General features: G+C 41.1%; 1 non-coding gene across 1 annotated transcript; it reads right to left on the reverse strand.

The window, feature by feature from the left end:
* Positions 1–1,152: 1,152 nt before the first annotated feature.
* Positions 1,153–1,259, reverse strand: LOC131244769 (small nucleolar RNA R71). Its single transcript, XR_009170546.1, has one exon. It is a non-coding gene; the product is annotated as a small nucleolar RNA R71 (small nucleolar RNA).
* Between the last annotated feature and the right edge of the window lie 11,055 nt (positions 1,260–12,314).

A 12,314-nucleotide genomic window follows, 5' to 3' on the forward strand; every position in this document is an offset into this window, starting at 1 on the left:
TCCTGTTTTATAGGAACCTGACATAAGTTTCTAAATTGGTAATTCCTTCCTAATTTCTCTACTTTTTCTACTTTTAAAATTAGGGTTTAAATTTTAGAAATTTTCTAATTCTAGTATTTTCCTATTTGTAGGAAATAGTTTGTTTTTAGAAACTAGGTTAGTTATTTCCCTTTTTAGAAATTAACTTTCGATTTTTATTTTTAGTAACTTTCTAGAATCTAACTTTGTTTCCTAATTTATTTTTAGAAATTTTCTGCTTGTAGAATTTTTGTGTAGAAACTAACTTTCCTATTGTGTAGGCTTTTAAGGTAGAAATTTCTAATTCGGTAAGTTTTCTCTCTACTTTCTATTTTTTAGTTCTCTTTTAGTAATTTACTTTCTAGTTTAGACTTTTCTTCTTTTAGAAACTAGTTTACTTCTATCTTCCTTTTTAGGATTTTCTAATTCTAGACCTTCTCTTTAGAAACTGACTTGTTTGTTTTCTTTTGCAGGTCTTTAACTTAGGGACTTCAATTTGGTAATTTCTTTCCAACTCTCTCTTTCTTTCTAGATTTTCTTTTCATTTCGAATTTGATTGAGGGCTGCGAGTATTTCATGCCCAAGTGGGCCCGTGACAACACTCGACGTCTCTTGACTGAAGGAGGATTGGTTGAGGGGTTGATTATCCATCGCAGGACTAGACATCACTCGAAATCCCCTGAGTTAATTGAAGTAATGGCTGAGAACCAACCTCTTCTACCTTAACCCAGGGTGGAGGACATTCAGGATGAGAATGAGGTGCATCAAGCACCCCCGCCTCGTACTTTACGAGATTATCTACAACCAGCGGGGGTGAGTACGCCCTCATGCATGATTTTTCCTGAAAATACAAGACATATGGACATCAAGCCAGGGGTTATCCAACTCCTTCCTAAGTTCCATGGGCTTGAATCTGAAGAACCATATCTACATTTGAAAGAGTTTGATGAGATCAGAGCCACTTTATATTTTCAAAATGTGTCTGAGGACACAGTCAGGCTGAGACTCTTTCCTTTTTCCTTAAAAGAGAAGGCTAAGACGTGGTTACATTCACTGCGTCCTAGATCCATTGGCACATGAAATAACATGCAGAGGGAATTCATAAAGAAATTTTTTCCACATCATAAAACGATTACCCTCAGAAAAGCAATCATGAACTTCACCCAAAAGGAGGATGAAACGTTTTACCAATGTTGGGAAAGGTTCAAGGATTTGGTCAATTCATGCCCACAATACGGCTTTGAAACGTGGCGCATTACAAATTTTTTCTATGATGGACTGACATCTTCCATGCTCCAAATGGTCGAGACAATGTGTAATGGAGAATTCATTAATAAAAATGTTGATGAGGTATGGGATTACCTTGATAGTCTTACTGAAAAAACACAATCATGGGACTATTACCCAAAGTCGAACACCACGTCTAGGCTGACTCAATTAAAGGAGAAAGGTGGATTGTATCTCTTGAAAGAAGAGGATGATCTCAAGTGTAAAGTGACTACGCTCATAAGAAAAATTGAGGCCATGGAAGGAAAGAAGGATAAGGTTAATGAAAGTGTTTGCGGCATCTGTGATTGCAACATTCATACAACTGAAAATTGCCCTACAATACTCGCCTTTTGAGAAGTGTTGAATGAACAATCCAATGCCGTAAATAATTATTAAAGACCTTTCAATGGACCAACCTCTAATACGTACAATCCTGGTTGGAAAAATCATCCAAACTTTAGTTGGAGAAATGGACAAACTGCTACCCCTCAAAGTTTCTTCAATCAAAATCCAAATCAGGGGAAACCTCAAGAAGAACCGGTTCAAAATTCCATGTAAGAGCTGACCCATGCAATGCGAGACTTTATGCAAAAGATGGATTCACGTATGACGGTTATAGAAAAGGGGATGCTTCCTGCACAACCGCTCCCCAATCCTAAACCGCAATACGAGACAAGTGATCCCAGCTCTTCAAATCAAATGGGGCACGCTAAATCCATCACCACTCTTAGGAGTGGGAAGATCATTGATAAAACCCTTTTGGTTAGGCTCGAAAAGCCTCAAGAACCAGAAGAGGACAACAATAATGGATCTAGTGAGGCCCCACAAAAATTAGAACCAAAACTTCTAGAAAAGCCAGTTGCTCCATTTTTCCAATGGTTGGTCGCACCAAAACCTCTCTCTAACTCACAGGATATCCTAGAGGTGTTGAAACAAGTGAAAGTCAACATTCCTCTACTTGATGTTGTAAAACAGATACCTTCATATGCCAAATTCCTGAAAGACTTATGCACGACCAAACGACGGCAGAATATTCAAAAGAAGATCTTCTTGACCGAGAAAGTGAGTGCCATCCTAAAGCAAGACGTGCCACAGAAATTCAAAGATCCCGGTAGCCCAACCATATCATGTGTAATCGGGGACCATCGAATTGATCATGCACTTCTTGACTTAGGAGCGAGCGTCAATCTGATTCCCTACTCGGTATACAAACAGTTAGGTTTAAGTGAATTAAAACCCACCCTAACCACACTACAACTTGCTGATCGCTCTGTTCGTGTACCAAGAGGGATAATTGAGGATGTGTTGGTCCAAGTTGATAGATTTTACTACCCTGTAAATTTTATCATCCTGGACACCGAACCCATCAATAACATGAGCATTCAGATCCCCGTCATTCTTAGTCACCCATTCCTTGCCACTTCAAATGCAATTATCAATTGCAGGAATGGTGTCATGACTGTCTTTTGGGAATACGACATTGGAGTCAAACGTTTTTTTCAATAACGGCAGAAACTTAGAGGATGATGATGATTTCCACGACATTAACATGATTGACTCTTTAGTGGAAGATACGACACCTCTGATCTTATCCTCTGACCCTCTAGAGACGTGCATGGCCCACTCCCATGATTTTGATGATGACATGATTAGGGAGACGTGTGCCTTGCTTGATACTGCACCGGTACTTGAAGTTAACCGGTGGAGGCCACAATTTGAAGAGTTGCCCCAAACTGATGTAGTGCCTCTACCGTCTAACCTCAAGCCACCGAAGCTTGACCTAAAACCTTTGCCCTCTGATTTAAAATATGTCTATTTAGGTCAAGATGAGACATACCCCATGGTGATCTCTGCCCACTTGGAGAAAGAACAGGAGAGTATGCTCATATCTACTCTCATTGAGCATAAGGGAGCCCTTGGATGGACGATAGTGGACCTCAAGGGAATCAACTCCTCGATTTGTACTCACCGCATTTATCTTGAGGATAATGCTAAGACCGCTCGGCAATCACAACGTAGACTAAATCCAAACATGAGGGAAGTGATTAAGGTCGAGGTTCTTAAACTATTAGATGTGGGTATCATATACCCCATATCCGATAGTCAATGGGTGAGTCCAACTCAGGTGGTTCCTAAGAAGTTCGGGATCACCATCGTAGCCAATGTTAATAATAAACTCGTGCCAACTAGAGTTACTACTGGTTGGAGAATGTGCATTGACAATAGGAAGCTGAATACCGTCACGAGGATGGACCACTTTCCTTTGCCCTTCATTGATCAAATCTTGGAAAGGCTAGCCGGTCATTCCTATTACTGTTTCCTTGACGGGTATTCGGGTTACAATCAGATTGAAATCACCCCTGAGGACTAGGAAAAGACTACATTTACATGTCCCTACGGTACCTTTGCCTTCAGAAGAATGCCATTCGAATTATGTAATGCCCCTGCCACCTTTCAGCGATGTATGATGAGTATCTTTTCTGATATGGTGGGGAGATATCTAGAGGTCTTCATGGATGATTTCTCTGTTTTCGGTTCATCTTTCAGCGAGTGCTTAGAGAGTCTTAAATGTGTACTGAAAAGATGTGAAGAGAAGAACTTGGTACTTAATTGGGAGAAGTGTCATTTCATGGTTCATAAAGGAATTGTCCTTGGACATATTATCTCGTCTAAAGGAATCGAGGTGGATAAGGTAAAAATCGATCTTATCTCTAACCTACCTCTACCCAAAAACATCAAAGATGTGCGATCCTTCTTAGGACACGCAGGGTTTTACAGACGATTCATAAAGGACTTTAGTCTCCTCTCTCGTCCCCTATGTAATCTTCTGCAAAAGGATGCACCATACGAGTGGACTGAGCAATGCCAAGAAGTTTTCACCAAGCTTAAAGGCATGTTAACCACTGCACTTATCATGCAGCCACCCGATTGGAGCCTTCCTTTTGAGCTTATGTGCAACGCTTCTGATTATGCTCTTGGGGCGGTTCTAGGCCAGAGAAAAGATATGAGGCCCTACGTCATTCATTACGCAAGTAGAACTTTAAATTCTGCCCAAGTGAACTACTCGACTACGGAAAAGGAACTCCTGGCCGTAGTGTTCGCTTTGGATAAATTTAGGTCCTACCTAATTGGATCCAAGATCATTATCTACACAGATCATGCGGCACTTAAGTATCTTCTTTCTAAGAATGATTCTAAGCCCCGTTTGATACGATGGATCCTTCTACTCCAAGAATTTGATTTGAAAATTAAAGATAAAAAGGGAGTAGAGAACGTAGTGGCCGATCACCTTTTTTGCCTTAATACCTCGATTCCCCTGAGGCGACCCATATCAATGACATGTTCCTTGATGAACAACTATTCAGAGTCTCTCATTCGCCTTGGTTCGCTGATATTGCCAATTATCTTGCCACAGGTTCCATACCGACACATTGGACTGCGTAAGATAAGAAGAAATTTTTCACCAAGGTGCGCAACTTTTTCTGGGACGATCCATATTTGTTTAAATATTGCCCAGACCAAATCCTGAGGAGATGTGTGTCAGACGATGAGCATCAGAGTGTCATCTCCTTTTGTCACTCACAGGCCTGTGGTGGTCACTTTTCTGCTAAAAAGACCACGACCAAGATTTTGCAGTGTGGCTTTTACTAGCCCACTATGTTCAGGGACACTCATGAGTTTTGCAAAGCTTGTGAGCGTTATCAGAAATTGGGAGCGTTGTCCCGTCGAAATATGATGCCCTTGAATCCCATTCTTATCATCGAGGCATTTGATTGCTGGGGCATCGATTTCATGGGACCATTCCCCCAATCTTTTGAAAATCTATATATTTTGCTCGCTGTAGACTATGTCACTAAATGGGTTGAAGCAATTCCGTGCTGAAATAATGACCATCGCACGGTTATTAAATTCTTAAAAGAGAACATCCTTTCGCGGTTCGGGACGCCTCGAGCCATCATTAGTGATGGGGGCTCATACTTTTGTAATAGACCATTCGAGAGCTTAATGAAAAAATACAGTATCTCTCATAAGGTGAGCACCCCATACCATCCACAGACAAGTGGACAAGCTGAGATTTCCAATAGGGAGATCAAACATATCCTAGAAAAAACAGTTAACCCTGATCGTAAGGATTGGTCAATCCGATTGACTGATGCCTTATGGGCATACTATACTGCTTTTAAAACCCCTATTGGAATGTCTCCCTTTAGACTTGTCTATGTGAAAGCTTGTCACTTGCCTGTGGAGTTGGAACATAAAGCATACTGGGCGATCAAAAATCTGAATTTCAATCTAGACAACGCTGGCTCGCTACGTAAACTTCAATTAAATGAACTTGAAGAAATCCGGAACGATGCGTACGAGAACTCGAGAATTTACAAAGACAGAATGAAGACGTTTCATGACCAACGTATTCTACGGAAATCATTCACACCTGGTCAGAAAGTCCTTTTGTATAATTCTCGATTACATCTCTTTCCAGGTAAGCTTCGATCTCGTTGGACCGACCCTTACATTGTAGTCACTGCGTATCCTCATGGGGCTGTTGAGATAAGAGATCCTGACAATGGCAAGGAGTTTAAAGTAAATGGACATCGCTTAAAGCCATTTGTCGAGAAATTTGATTCAGAGGACATGTCCATACCTCTGACTGATCCTGTTTACCAGGATTAATCTCTTAGTCTGATGGAGGTATAGGTAGGTTTCCTGTTTCCATAGGACTAGGGTAGTTTCTTTTATTCTGTTTTAGGATAGACGGTAAACTTAGCGCTCCTTGGAGCCAACCCAGCTTTTCATTTTCCTAGTTAGTTAGTTCAATGTTTGTGGGTAACATTGCTGCAAACCCTCACGAGACTACAACTCGTCCACTAAGGGCAACCTAGGGGTTTAAAGGCTTGTTGCATACGCTAAATGCAATCGAGAGCACTTGCGAAAGTGGTGCAGGTAGGATTTTATTTTTGTTATTTTTATTTTATTTCTGTTGGTTTCTCTCTTGTGCTGACCCGCTCTTACGTAGAAATCTTTGAGAAAGCCTCTTGATTCTTTCGCCCAAGTACTATCTTTCCCTCACTCCTCTTATATTTTCGTTGTCCCATGTGCATTGCATGCTTATTTCTTTTACATTAAGGACAATGTAGATTTTAGGTTGGGGGTGGGAGATTAGGTTTCCTAATTAGTGTTTTCTTGGTCTTGAGCAAAAATTATGAAATTTTTTTAATTTTTTCTGAAATTTTTTGTGAATTCGAAGTGATTTTGACAACCATGTTGGATGTAAAATTACAAAATAAGTGATGTTGGTAATTTATGACTCTTAGATTCGGTTATCTATTAGATTTCACAGTTAAGTTTAAAGTGTTAATCTATGATTAGAAGTTTTAAACATTGATTGAGTTATGATTTCACATATCACATCTCGCTTTCACATTAAGATGTCAGTTTGATATTGTTCACACCCCAAGTGCAGGGTTGTGATGTAGTAATAAACTCGGTAAGACCGAGGTCGAATCCACAGGGACTGATACCTGTACGTTATCTGAAACCAAGTAGAACTAGAACTAGACTAAGATGTGATCTAAACCAAGTAGAATTTAAGAAATAATTGTGGAACAATTATCTAAAACTTTAAGGAATTCAGAGGAAGGAAACTAGGGATTCAGAGGATCCACTTGTAGAGATCAGGGAAAAATTATGCCTGCTTCAGAAATCATGGAATTTAACTAGACTTCCTTTGATATAGTTTTCAAGAGGTGAAAGGTATATGAATTAGAATGGATTCCATCACAAAACCATGCCCATGAGACCAAGCAAACAACAAAATCGAACCAATTCACAACCAATCTGTACGAATGTCAGGAAGAGTTCCGTCATCCAACCATGTCCAAGGGGCAATGGTGAACAACAGGGTTTCCTAACCGCATAGTCACAAGGGACATACTCAAAGCCATCGCAAATATATTGTAATTTAAGTCACAATAAATCATTAAAAAAACTTGAAAGTATTCCATGAAATCAACTATCATCAAAATCAGTTTAACATGAATCAAAGGCATACAGTAAAATCTCCCATCTCGCTACAGGCTTCACCTCTTAGCCCTAGCTAAGAGGATTAGCCGAGCATGATATGGGCTAAATTCCAATTAAAAAGAAGAAGAAGAAAAAGAAGAAGAGGAAGAAGAAAAGGAAGAAGAAAAACCGAGTCAGCTCCCACGTCCAGCAGTCCCAAAACCGAGCCGCTGCTTCCAATGAAAAGCCCAGCTTCACAGTCAAACAAAACCGAGCACCAATCAAAACCGAGCTCCCTGTCTCCTCTTTGAAATTTCCCTCCCGTTCAAGCCACGTCTCAGCAGAAAACCCACCTTTTTAAAGATGAACGGCCTCCCCTGGGAGCTGCTGTGGAGTCCCAAAAGGAATAGGTTGCGGAACCCGTTTTTACGCAGCCAGCTATTCAAACTGCGTTCGTATGCGTAGTGAAACGCAAAACATCTTGTGTTTGGATCGAGATTTTGGACGACTGATCGTCCAAAATCAGAATCGAGCTTCTTGGAGGTGGTCACGGCTCCCTATTGATGAGAATGAACGATTTGGATTGCTGATCCGATCACCGTCCTGATCACGGAACGGCCTGGAAGTCCCGGTTGCACGTAACAGGGCTTGCGCGGTTTTTACGCTGGGATGTTGGTGGAGGCCATGAACGATGCTGGAGAGGAAATCCACTCCGTCAGTTGGATTCGCCTCGGAATTCCGGTTGGAGATGGACGGTTTTGGTTGTCCGTTGATGCGGCCCATTGAATTACAACTCAGCCGTCCATCCTGCATTTAAACAGAGACCCACGCACATATGCGTGTATGATTTTGGAAAAACCCCTCTTGTACGGTCGGTTGGATCCTCTGGAATGACTGGACGGTCCGGATTGTCGAAATGAGGCGCGAGTGGGGCCCACATCGAGCGCCCGTCGAAACAGCATCAGTCGCTGTTTCCTTGTTAAGGACGGACTTCGAGTCAGCTCGATTTTTGACCGGACTCTCCGTCCGGTGCGTTGCTCGTGCACATGTACCCTATGTACATGCAATGTACATATGGGTCCATCGTAATGTTTGAGAGAAATCTGTGCCGTCCATCCATTCTGTCATATCTTATAAACTGTCCATACCAATTTTGAAGTATATCCAGATATCAGGCGGGCCCCACATAATGATTAAAGGGGCTGATCTGTCCGTTGGGCCACTTCCACAGTGATCCAGGAGCTGAAATTTTACGTGTACGGTTCATTTATGGTCCTCAGGCCACGTATGGAGTTTCGAACTGATCGGATGGTGGGAACCCTATGATCTTGCATTCTGGACACTTTTCAGGCCACTTGAGCTTCAATTCCTCGATTTTCTTGGATCCCTGGCGTGCAAATCAGTCGATCTTGGTCTCCTGGGGTCCATCCCATGCTTTGGTGTCATTAGAGCGTTAAATCCATGCTTTAAGCATCCTTTTTCAGTCCATGCTCGTAAACACACTCTGCATTACAAACACAATTAAATCAGGCCATTTAAATGGTATCATGCTTGTAAATTCATGCAATAACTGGGTCTGATATGCAATATTTGACCCACAACACAACCCCCAACCAGCATCTTGCTAGTCCCGAGCAAGGTATGCGAAAAGTAAGTTGAGAATTACAGAACAATTTCTATAAACTCGAATGATTTATGAAAAACAATTCAGATATTCGAATTCTAAGATTCATGAATGTTGGCATTACTTCTAGAATCAAACTCACGGTACTTCATAATCAAGCTCAAATATTAATCCATTAATTAGAATGATTCTAAATATTGAGTTCCATGGATGTAAAGTCTAATCTTGACTTATCAACATTAAGATTCACCTCTCTATTTAAAGATATTATCGGAGACCAATAAGAGAATTCACGGTAATCCAACTTTGCCTTACACATTATCTCTTTATTCTTTTAATTTTTGACTTTTTCATTAGAAGTAATGCCAAGAAGAAGGATCAGACCTCACCTATAGGGAGCAAACCTAAGGTAAAGACTGTACACCCAACTCCTTTTCAAATATCATCCATGGGGAATCGAATCCTCACCTATAGGGAGCAAACCTATGGTAAAGACTGTTCGCCCAATCCATTCAATTTTTCAAGTTGGTTCCTTTCATGTTTAGTGAGTACCAAGTAAATCTTTTAATATCAAACTGAAACCTTAATGTGAAAGCGAGATGTGACATGTAAAATTATGATTCAATCAATGTTTAAAACTTCTAATCATGGATTAATAGTTCTAACTTAACTGTGAAATCTAACAAATAGTTGAATCCAAGAGTCATCAATTCCAACATCACTTATCTTTAAAAAAAAATTCTAAATCCAAGATGACCGTCAAAATTGCTTCGAATTCATACGAAATTCTAGAAAAATTTAAAAATTTTCACAATTTCTGCTCAAGACTAAGAAAATACTGATTAGGAAACCTAATCTCCCACCCCCAACCTAAAAATTTACATTGTCCTCAATGTAAAAGAAATAAGCATGCAATGCACATGGGACAAAATGAGTAAATGAGAAGTGATGGAAAGATAGTACCTGGATGATGCATAGAGAGACACTTTCCAAGAGATCACAGCATGGGCGTCGGTCAGCACGAGAGAAAAGGCAACAAAAATAACACAAAATAAAATCCTACCTATACCACTTTCGTAGGTGCTCTCGATTGCATTTAGCGTATGCAACAAGCCTTTAAACCCCTAGGTTATCCCTAGTGGACGAGTTGTAGTCTCGTGAGGGTTTGCAGTAATGTTACCCACAAACATTGAACTGACTAATGATAAAAATGACATGAAATGAAGAACTGGGTTGCCTCCCAGGAGCGCTAAGTTTCCCATCTTCAGCCAGACAAATAAAGCAACTACCCTAGTCCTAAGAAAACAGGAAACAGGATCAGTCAGACTAGGAGATCAGCCCTGGTAAACAGGATCAGTCAAAGGCATGGACATGTCCTCTGAATCAAATTTCTCGACAAATGGTTTCAATCGATGTCCATTGACTTTAAACTCCTTACCATTGTCGGGATCTCTTATCTCAACGGCCCCATATGGAAAAACAGTGACAACAATGTAAGGGCTGGTCCAACGAGATCGAAGCTTACCCGGAAAGAGATGTAAACGAGAATTGTACAAAATGACCTTCTGACCAGGTGTGAATGATTTTCGCAAAATGTGTTGGTCATGAAATGCTTTCATCTTGTCCTTGTAAATTCTCGATTTATCGTACGCATCATTCCGGATTTCCTCAAGTTCATTCAATTGAAGTTTGCGTAGCGAGCCAGCGTTGTCCAGATTGAAATTAAGATTTTTGATCGCCCAGTACACTTTATGTTCCAGCTCCACAGGCAAGTGACAAGCTTTCCCATAGACAAGTCTAAAGGGAGACATTCCAATAGGGGTTTTAAAGGCAGTACGGTATGCCCATAAGGCATCGGTCAATCGGATTGACCAATCCTTACGATCAGGGTTAACCGTTTTTTTCAAAATGTGTTTAATTTCCCTATTAGAAATCTCAGCTTGCCCACTTGTCTGTGGGTGATACGGGGTGCTCACCTCATGAGAGATACCGTATTTCTTCATTAAGCTCTCGAATGGTCTATTACAAAAGTGTGAGCCCCCATCACTAATGATGGCTCGAGGCATTCCGAATCGAGAAAGGATGTTTTCTTTTAGGAATTTAATGACCGTGCGATGGTCATTCTTTCGACACGGAATCGCTTCGACCCATTTAGTGACATAATCCACGGTGAGCAAAATATACAGATTCCCAAACGATTAGGGGAATGGTCCCATGAAATCAATGCCCCAGCAATCAAATGCTTCAATGATAAGGATGGGATTCAAAGGCATCATATTTCGACGGGACAATGCTCCCAATTTCTGACAACGTTCACAAGCTTTGCAAAACTCATGAGTGTCCTTAAACATAGTGGGCCAGTAAAAGCCACACTGCAGAATCTTGGCCGTGGTCTTTTTAGCAGAAAAGTGACCACCACAGGCCTGTGAGTGACAGAAGGAGATGACGCTCTTATGCTCATCGTCTGGTACACATCTCCTTAGGATTTGGTCTAGGCAATATTTAAATAAATAAGGATCATCCCAGAAAAAGTTGCGCACCTCGGTGAAAAATTTCTTCTTATCTTGCGCAGTCCACTGTGTCGGTATGGCACCTGTAGCAAGATAATTAGCAATATCAGCGAACCAAAGTGAATGGGAGACTCTGAACAGTTGTTCATCAGGGAACATGTCATTGATATAAGTTGTCTCAAGGGACTCAGAGGTATTAAGGCGAGAAAGGTGATCGGCCACTACGTTCTCTACTCCCTTTTTATCTTTAATTTCCAAATCAAATTCTTGGAGTAGAAGGATCCATCGTATCAAACGGGGCTTAGAATCATTCTTAGAAAGAAGATACTTAAGTGCCGCATGATCTGTGTAGATAATGATCTTGGATCCAATCAAGTAGGACCTAAATTTGTCCAAGGCGAACACTACAGCTAAGAGTTCCTTTTCCGTAGTCGAGTAGTTCACCTGGGCAGAATTTAAAGTTCTACTTGCGTAATGAATGACGTAGGGCCTCTTATCTTTTCTCTGGCCTAGGACCGCCCCAAGCGCATAATCAGAAGCGTCGCACATAAGCTCAAAAGGAAGGTTCCAGTCGGGTGGCTGCATGATAGGTGCAGTGGTTAATGCGCCCTTAAGCTTGGTGAAAGCTTCCTGGCATTGCTCAGTCCACTCGTACGGAGCATCCTTTTGAAGAAGAGTGCATAAAGGACGAGAGAGGAGACTAAAGTCCTTTATGAATCGCCTGTAAAATCCTGCGTGTCCTAAGAAGGATCGCACGTCTCTGATGTTCTTGGGTGGAGGTAGGTTAGAGATAAGATCAATTTTTGCCTTATCTACCTCGATTCCTTTGGACGAGATGATATGCCCAAGGACAATTCCCTTCTGAACCATGAAATGGCACTTCTCTTAAT

The sequence above is a fragment of the Magnolia sinica genome, chromosome 4, assembly GCF_029962835.1.
Source record: "Magnolia sinica isolate HGM2019 chromosome 4, MsV1, whole genome shotgun sequence".
In the NCBI taxonomy this organism is placed as follows: Eukaryota; Viridiplantae; Streptophyta; class Magnoliopsida; order Magnoliales; family Magnoliaceae; genus Magnolia; species Magnolia sinica.